The sequence below is a fragment of the Mesocricetus auratus genome, unplaced genomic scaffold (assembly GCF_017639785.1).
Source record: "Mesocricetus auratus isolate SY011 unplaced genomic scaffold, BCM_Maur_2.0 Super-Scaffold_100014, whole genome shotgun sequence".
Lineage (NCBI taxonomy): Eukaryota > Metazoa > Chordata > Mammalia > Rodentia > Cricetidae > Mesocricetus > Mesocricetus auratus.
The window spans coordinates 19,763,790-19,773,517 of NW_024429197.1; positions in this window are offsets into that span (position 1 = coordinate 19,763,790).

Here is a 9,728-nt window from a genome sequence, read left to right on the forward strand (position 1 = left end):
GGGAGTTTTAAAGGGCCAGGTGCTAGAGCCAGAACAGGTGCTGCAATTCCGGAATCTAGGGAATTTAGAAGGTTGAGGCAGGAAGAGCCCACCAGGGGCCACCAAGATCTTTTCTCCAACAAAACAAGAGGGCGCCAAGTTTGATGACATATGCCTATGTCACTCGGGAGGTGTGGGGGTTGGAGTCATGGGTTTGAGGTCAGCCTGAGCTACCCAGAGGTACCCTGTCACAAACACAAAAACAAGAGCAAAAATAAAATGGGTGGGGGAGGTTTGGGGATGTGATAGTTAAGAAATGATGAGAAGGAAGGGCCATTCCCTGGAGAAGCCCCCAGGGAGGCCATCTGGAAGGATACCATCTTCCTGAAGGGAACTTTGGGGGAGGGGCAGGCCACGGGGTGGGTCATGAGGGTGCCTGAAGCAGTCAGGTATGGACTTGTTGACCTTGTCAGCCACTATGAGATACAGGATCCAAGGCCCCATGAGGCTGTGTGCAGTAACCAGAAGACCTTTTTTTTTTTCTGCTCAGGGGAAGCAGGCTGGTCTGGAATGGCCACATAGGCCAGACTGGCCGGATACTCACAGAGATCCGCCTGTCTCTGCCTCTTGAGTGCTGGGATTAAAGGCCTGCATTACCACACCCAGCCAACGCAGGATTCTTGACTTGGAGGCAGCAAAGAACTTCACTGTGAGCCAGTATGAAACACAGTTGGAGTTTATCAAGGAAAGATTTTACCATGGATTTAAGCAGGGAATTAACAACAACAAAATAACAAAAAGAGAGGCACTCAAGGAAAAGATAGCATATACCCAAGTGGCTGTGGGTTTTCGAGAGAGAAGCACACTTGAATGGCTTAATCTTACTCCTGCGTACAGGTGTTTTGCTTGCATGTGTATACGGGCACCATATGTGTGCAGAGGCCACAAGAGTCATAAGAAGCTCCGGGACTGGAGTTACAGGTAGTTGTAAGTCACCACGAGGGTGCTGTGCATAGAACCAGGGTCCTGTGGGAGAGCAACAGGTGTTTCTAACTACCGAACCATCTCTCCAGTTTAGTAAATGCCTTAACAATAGTCATATGTATGATTTTGATTTAGGTGGCTTCTCAATTTATTGTTTTTTGTTGTTGTTGTTGTTGTTTTGGTTTGTTTTTTGTTGTTTTGTTTTCCGAGACAGGGTTTCCCTGTGTAGCTTTGGAACTTATCCTGGCACTCACTCTGTAGACCAGGCTGTAGACTTGGTGGCTAACCCCCTTAATTCCAGCACTCAGGAGGCAGAGGCAGGAGGATCTCTGTGAGTTCGAGGCCAGCTTGATCTACAGAGCGAGTTCCAGGACAGCCTCAAAAAAAAAAAAAAAAAAAAAAAAAAAACAGAGAAACCCTATCCCAGAAAAAAAAAAAAAAAGGCATAAGCCACCAATGCCTGGCAGCCTCTCAATTTATATCGCAAAAAGTGGCTAAGAATTTTTCCCCTCAGCTGGGGTGTGACTCAGTTGATGGAGTTCTAGCATGCAGAAGGTCCTGAGTTCAGTTCCCAGCATTGCATAAACTGGGCATGGTGACACTGGAAACCCTGGTGTTTGGGAGACAAAGGCAGGAGGACCAAGAGTTCAAGGTCACCCTCAGCTATGCAGCAAAGCTAAGGTCAGCCTGGGACACGAGAAACTGTCTCAGAAACAACAGCAAAATGGTTTTTTCCCCCTCCTTTAGGGTAACTGGCATCCTAGGGAGATTCTTGAGTTGAGGAGGATAGTATTAACACCTGTTAAGACAGAACCACTGTGGGGGTGTGGGAGGAGGAGAGGGAGCGGGGATTGACAAGTGAAGCAAACTTGTTTCTAATTTAAATTTTAAAAAGATAGAGCCAGGCGTTGGTGGCGCTCGCCTTTAATCCCAGCACTCGGGAGGCAGAGGCAGGCTGATCTCTTGAGTTCAAGGCCAGCCTGGTCTGCAGAGCGAGTTCCAGGACAGCCTCCAAAACAATACAGAGAAAGACACCCTGTCTCGAAAAACAAAACAAAATGAAACAAACAAACAAAAAGATAGAACCACTGGTCACAAAGTTGGCACATGAGAATAAGAAGTCTTGAACCATAAGTGGACTTTATCATCTTGCTTGTGGCATTCCTAGAAGATTGCAGGTTTCCATCTGAGAAAGGGAAAGACCACACTAGGTCAAACACTCTTGGACTTTAAGCGTGGCTCCTTGTTAGGCCAACATTCTTACCTGAAATAACCCTATGTAAGAGGCAGACTGTGTCCATGTCGGCAACCTTCACAGAAAATGCTGTTAATTGTATTAGCATTCTTGATTCTTGGCTATTCAGAGACTTCAACAAGACTCCAGTGAAGGATTTCCCTCCTTCCTACACCCCCTGGATGTTCTCAGTTTTTATCCCAATTCAGCCACAGAGGTGGACAGGCCATCGGTGTTTAGGTGACAAGAATTATGTACCCTCCTTAGTTCCTGACAGAGGTAGTTAGTCAATGGAAGAGACTTGAGAGTCCAGCTGTCACCCGTAGTTCTCACTGGCGTCAGCCTGAACTAGCCAGGAAGCTGGGCTCTTACATGCAGTAGACAGACGGTCCTGAGTCCGGCAGCCCTGGGGCTGATAGAAAGATGGGAGGCTTGAAAAAGCTACATTTATCTGGTAAGGAGGTAAGGACTTGCGTCAGCACAGGGAGATAGAAGGAAGAAAGGCTTCTTGAAGGGTGGGACCTGTGCAGGCACTGATGGAATCCACCAGCTGGCTCCCCATTCTCCGCTGCCCAAGTCAGAACCTCGAAGCTGTCTGACCCCTCCAACCTCCATGTGACCTCCATAGCCTCCCCTGCCTTCCTGTGGGATGGCACTCTGCTGAACTCTACACTAGGAGGCCAGAGTAACTTATCAAAAAATGTAAACAAAACCGGGTCACCAGCCTCCCCCAGCTGCACCGTGGTTAGACTCTTCCCATGGCTCTTAAGATAGGAGCTGGCAATGGTACCTTCAAACAGGTGCAGAGAGGGAACGATTTCAGTCAGGGCCGAGAACATTTCATAATGTCAGTGTGACTTAGTGAAATACAAGTGGCATATGGGTCATTTCTTATTATTACCGCTATGATGATTATTATTATATTTCAATTTTTAAATTTAAAATTCAATTTTATTTGTGTGTGATGCAGGTTGAGTGTGAAGGTCAGAGGGAACTGTGTGGAGTCAGCTGTCTGCTTCTACCTCTCTGTGGGTTCCAGGGATTGAACTCAGGTCATTAGGCTGGCATGAGAAGCATTTTACCCACAGGTTCATCTTCCAAGTTCCCATGTCGCTCTTTGGTCTTTTGAACTCACAAATAGTCATGCTTAGAAGAGGATCCAGAGACAAAAACAAAAGTATGAAAGTTGAGGCTGAAGAGACAGCTCTATGGTTAAGAGCACTTACTGCTCTTGCAGAGGACCCAAGTTTGGTTCCCAGCACCTATATCATGGCTCACAACCACCTGTAACTCTGGCTTCAGGGGATCTAGCAACCTCTTCTGGCCTCTGGGGACTCCAGCATGTCTATGATGTATAACTCATACAGGTACACACACACACACACACACACACACACACACATACACACACACCCCTATGATAAACCATAAGAAAGAAAGGGAGAGGGCCAGGTGGTGGTCTGGGGGGGTGGGGAGGAAAAAACTAGTTCCAGGACAGCCTCCAAAGCCACAGAGAAACCCTGTCTCAAAAAAAAAAAGAAAGAAAGAAAGAAGAAAGAAAAAAAAGAAAAAAGGAAGAGAGGGAGGGAGGAAGAGAGGGAGGGAGAGGGAGGGAGGAAACCCAGGTGTTGTGGCACATGCCTTCAAACCCAGTACTCTCAAGATAAAGGCAGGAAGATCTCTGTGAGTTCAAGGCAGCTTGGTCTTCAATCCTATCTGTTTCTCCCTCTCTGGTGCTGGCTACACTGGCCTTGCAAGATGTTGAAGATGCTGCCCATTCCTCTACTAGAATGTTCTCCCACCCCAATCCCAGACTGTGGCCCCCAAGTTTTCATCAGCTTCCCAAGTGTTGGGGTTACAGGCATGAACCACAATACCTGGCTCACATACATTTTAATTTAATTTCATTTTGAGACAGAGACTCATTATGTAGCTCTGGCCGCCCTAAAACTAGCTATGTAGCCCAGGCTGGCCTTGAACTCATAGAGATCTACCTGCCCCTGTCTCCAGGTGCTAGGATTTAAAGGAATGTTCTACAGACCAGGTTCAGATATCATTTTAATTTTTTTGTGTTTATTTTTATGTGTCTGAATGTTTGGTCTGCGTGTATGTATCATATCGTACGTGTTCCTGGTGCCTGGAGAGGCCAGAAAAGAGCACCAGATGCCCTGGGCCTGGAATTCCAGGTGATTGTGAGCCATTATACAGGTGTAGCAACCTAGCTGGAGCCTTTGCAAGACAAACAAGTACTCCTAACAGCTGAGCCATCTTTCCAGAGCACTTCAGATACATTTTTATACAAAATAAATAAAACTGCAGTGTCTTTTGTTCCTCTGGCTGCCCAGCTCACTCCCTTTAATTCCCAGGAGCAGTCATTATAGTTAATTTGGTATGTATCCATCTAACCTACTGTCCAAAACAGATGCGTGCCCATGGCAGTGTTATTCATAAACTAAAAGCCATTTTAATATCGATCAACTGATTAACAGGTTAAAAAAAAAGTAGTATGTCCAATGCAGACCTATAGTCTTAGTATTTGAGACACTGAGGCAGGAGGATCTCAAGTTTGGGACCAGTCTCGGCTATATAGCGTAGCACCATCTATCACAATAACAACTCAGAAGTGCTATGTTTATACAATGGAATATCATTAAACCAATAAAAAGAAAGTATTAGAAGCTAGCTCGACAGCCCAGTGGATAATATGCTTGCTGTGCAAGTCTGAGGACCTGCAGTCAGACATCTAGCACCCACTTGAAAACCAGGGGCACAGCTGAAGCCCAGCGCTGAGGGACAGAGACAGACTGAAGGGGTGAGGCAGGGTGGCACTGGCTGGCAAGTTCTAGGTTCAGTGAGAGACTCTGCCAAAATAAATAAACAAAGAAACAAATAAATAAAATGAGGTGGAGGCCTGGCAAGAAAGAAGGCTCAAGTCCGGCGGTGGTGGCGCACACCTTTGATCCCAGCACTCGGGAGGCAGAGGCAGGCGGATCTCTGTGAGTTCGAGACCAGCCTGCTCTACAGAGTGAGTTGTTCCAGGACAGCCAGAACTGTTACACAGAGAAAGCCTGTCTTGAAAAACCAGAGAGAGAGAGAGAGAGAGAGAGAGAGAGAGAGAGAGAGAGAGAGAGAGAGAGAGAGAGAGAGAGAGAGAGAGAGAAGGCCCAGGCTCAGTGGGTAAAGGCACTTTCTAACCTTAGTGACTTGAGTTTGATCCCAGGGACTCACATAGTAAGAGAGAGAGCTGACTCTCATTAATTGTCCTCTGACCTCCACACTAGTGCTGTGGCATACATGCTTCCACACACACACATACATAGACACACATAAATAAACAAATACATACATAAAATGTAATGATTTTTCAATTTTTAAAAGATTTATTTTTGTAGCCGGGCGTTGGTGGCGCACGCCTTTAATCCCAGCACTCGGGAGGCAGAGGCAGGCGGATCTCTGTGAGTTCGAGACCAGCCTGGACTACCAAGCGAGTTCCAGGACAGCCTTCAAAGCCACAGAGAAACCCTGTCTCGAAAAAACCAAAAAAAAAAAAAAAAGATTTATTTTTGTTTTATATGTTGGAGTGTCTTGCCTCCAAGTATGTATGTGCACCAAGCATATGCAGTGCTGGTGGAGGCCAGAAGAGGGCGCCGGATCCCATGGAACTGCAGTTACAGATGCTGTGAGCAGCTTTGTGGGGGCTGGGAACTGAATTCAGGTCCTTTGCAAGAGCAGCCAATGCTCTTAACCACTGAGCCATCTCCCCCGTTGATAATAAGAGCTTTAAAGTGGAATTAAATTGTGGCAGAATTTTTGATGCTGGAGGATTCAGAGCACCTTCAATATTCGAAAGTTGCTCAATATTCTAATTTGTATCATTGTCATTGCTGAACTTGACTGTTTTCTGGGGGTTTGTACTTTCCTTTTTTTTTTTAGTTAAAAGAATTTCTTTTGAGACAGGGTCTCACTAGCTTGGGACTCTATTTAGAGCACCATAGTCTTGAATAGAGATCCACCCCCCTCTGCCCTGAGGTCTTGGGATTAAAAGTGTGCTATGCCACACACAGCTACTCTTTGTTGTTGTTCTTTGAGACGGGGTTCTCTGTGTGCCCCTGGCTGTCCTGGAACTCGCTCTTTTTATTTTAAGATTTTATTTATTAATTGTTGGTTTTGGGGGTGATACGGACATGCCATTGCACACACGCGGAAGTCAGAAGATGACTTGAGGGAGTTGGTTCTCTCTTCCACTTTGTGAGTCCTGCAAACAGAACTCAAACTCAGGCTGACAGGCTTGGCAGCAAGCCCCTTTACCTGCTGAGCCATCTTACCAGCCCTCAGCCCCTCATTTTATTTTATTTACTTATTAACTTATTATTTTAGTATTTTACAAATGTTTTTTTTTTTTTTTTTTTGGTTTTCCAAGACAGGGTTTCTCTGTGGCTTTGGAGGCTGTCCTGGAACTCGCTCTTGTAGACCAGGCTTGGTCTTGAACTCACAGAGATCCATCTGCCTCTGCCTCCCGAGTGCTGGGATTAAAGGCGTGCGCCACCACCGCCCGGCTGGAATTTTGGTCTCTATGAGCTAGCTGCATGATACTTGGGACGCTGGACTGTGAGCTGCAGCTCGTCATCCATTCAGCCGTAAGGGTGAAGATCCTGTGCTCTGTAGTGTGTCCCGGTGTTCTGCTAGCACAGGAAGAAGCACCTCTGGCGCATGCGGTCAATGTTGGATAGCAAGTGTGTTGTTTTAATAGGCCACTAGGGGGCAGTAATGGATAAAGAACAGGCATGTGGGACTTGAGAAAAGCTCCTGTCGTTCTTTTTTTTTTTTTTTTTTTTTTTTGGTTTTTCGAGACAGGGTTTCTCTGTGGCTTTGGAGGCTGTCCTGGAACTCGCTCTGTAGACCAGGCTGGCCTCGAACTCACAGAGATCCACCTGTCTCTGCCTCCCGAGTGCTGGGATTAAAGGCGTGCGCCACCAACGCCCGGCGCTCCTGTCGTTCTTAAACTTGATGCTAAAGCACTGAAGACTTAAGTTTGATCCTGAACCCATTTTTATAAGTTATGCATAGTAACAACATTATTTATTACTAGTGCGTGCTATTGCTGTTTGCTCATACAGCTAGTGGTCACACACAGAAATCTCTTCCTTTAGCTGAGCTTGGTGCCTCATCGAAATCCCAGAGTTTAGGAGGCTGAAGCATGAAGACAGACAAACCTAGGCTACACAATAGCTTTCAGGGCAACCTGGGCTTCAGAGTGAGACCCTATATTAAAAAACAGTAACAAGATAAAAAAGAAAAGAAAACTTCTTTTATCCCTAGCACACGAATGGACTTTGGGAGCCCATTCCCCATAGAGGGATACTCTTTCAGCCTAGACACACGGGAGGGCCTAGGTCCAGCTTCAATTGATATGACAGACATTGAAGATTCCCCATGGAAGGCCTCACCCTCCCAGGGGAGCAGAAAGGGCATGAGGGGGTCTGTGGGGGCAGTGGAGGAGGGGAGGGAGAGGGAATTGGGATTGATATGTAAAACAAGCTTGTTTTTAATTTAAATAAAAAAAACTTCTTATTACCTGAAAGAGAAACTGACAAACAAAAACCAGAAAAAGGTTTCTATTTTATTTATTATTACTGTTGTTGTTGGAATTATTATTTGAGACAGTGACTTAAAATATAACCCCTTCTGACCTGGAACTCCCTATGTAGATCAGGCTAGCCTTGGCCTTGCAGTAATATTCTTTTTTTCTTTTTTTTTTTTTTTTTTGGTTTTTCGAGACAGGGTTTCTCTGTGGCTTTGGAGGCTGTCCTGGCACTAGCTCTTGTAGACCAGGCTGGCCTCGAACTCACAGAGATCCGCCTGCCTCTGCCTCCCAAGTGCTGGGATTAAAGGCGTGCGCCACCAACGCCCGGCCTGCAGTAATATTCTTAATATGAGTATGAAGAATGCCAAAACTAGGGCAGAGAAGAAAGCTGGGAACGCTGGGGCTGGAGGAAGCCGGTATCACATTGGCATTGAGGAAAATCTAAGGAAGACAGAACCAGCTGTGTGGGCATCCAAGTGCTGCACAGACATCTAGGAGCAGGGCCTTTAGGACGAGAAAGCAACAGGTCCTGAGACAGGAGTGGCAGAGGCTGGCGTCACAGGACAGAACTGATGGGTTTGCTGGCACACTGGGCGTGGCCTGTAAGAAAGAGAGGTTCAGGGCCTCCAGACGGCTCAGCCGTTCAGCGCATTTGCTGCTCCTGTAGAGGGGGAGGCGGGGAGTACTGCAGGCAAGTACTCAAACACATAAAATGCATACATCTGAGAGAGACAGACAGACTCAGGTATGTTTAAGGGAAAACTCCAGAACTTCCTTCCTTCCTTCCTTCCTTCCTTTCTTCCTTCCTTCCTTCCTTTCTGTTCTTCAAGATGGGGTTTCTCTGTATAGCTCTTTCCTGGAACTCACTCTGTAGACCAGATTGGTCTTAAACTCACAGACATCCTCCTGCCTGGCCATAGGAATCCAAGTCTGGGCTTTGCGGGCCTGAGTGGGAGGCATCAACCCTAGCCTTATCTCTGACAAGCAGGGAAGTTGCTAGAGCTGTGCCCAGGACTGTGATCCCCCTTCAGTCACTCAAGGGCTGGGCTGTGTCAGAAGCCTGCTGTGGCCCCTCTCCCAGCCACCATATGCCACCCCATGTGGAATCTCAATAGGAACCCTGTCCTCAGGGGCTGAGGCAGCATGGATGACACCACACATATTCCCTGCTGGTCACTGCATGGGCCAGGTGCTTCGGGCTGGCTGTTCACACACTGCAGGAACAAAACTGGAAATCCCCAAACCTGGTTACCCATGAACTCAGTCTTGAGTGAGAGCCAAGCGGAACTAGTCAGAGTCTAGAAGGCAAGTGGGTTTTAATCTCCTGTGCCAGCAACGATTAATCAAGTTTAGTTGTGGATGTCAGCTGTCTGTAGAAGGGGCAAGGGTGGGCAGGGGAGATGGTACAGCAGGCACCCACGTAAAAGCTACATGTGGAGGTGCCCGCCTGTGATGCCAGCACTCCTATGGCGAGTGGGAGGCAAAAGCAGGGACCAGATGGAAGCTAGAGTAAGCAGAGCAACAGCAGACATGAGAGAGATCCGGCAGGCGTTGGTGGTGCACGCCTTTAATCCCAGCACTCGGGAGGCAGAGGCAGGCGGATCTCTGTGAGTTCAAGGCCAGCCTGGTCTACAAGAGCTAGTTCCAGGACAGCCTCCAAAGCCACAGAGAAACCCTGTCTCGAAAAACCAAAAGAAAGAAAAATGAGAGAGATCCTGCCAGAAAAGCATGGTAAGAGAGAGAACTGATTCCTGACCTACACACACACACACACACTCACACACACTCATACACACACTCACACATACTCACATATTCACACACACTCATACACACACACACACACACACACACTCACACACACACACACACTGTGGTTTGAATAGAAATGGCCCCCCATAGGCTCATAGATTCGGGAGCTTCATCATTAGGGAGTGGCACTACTTG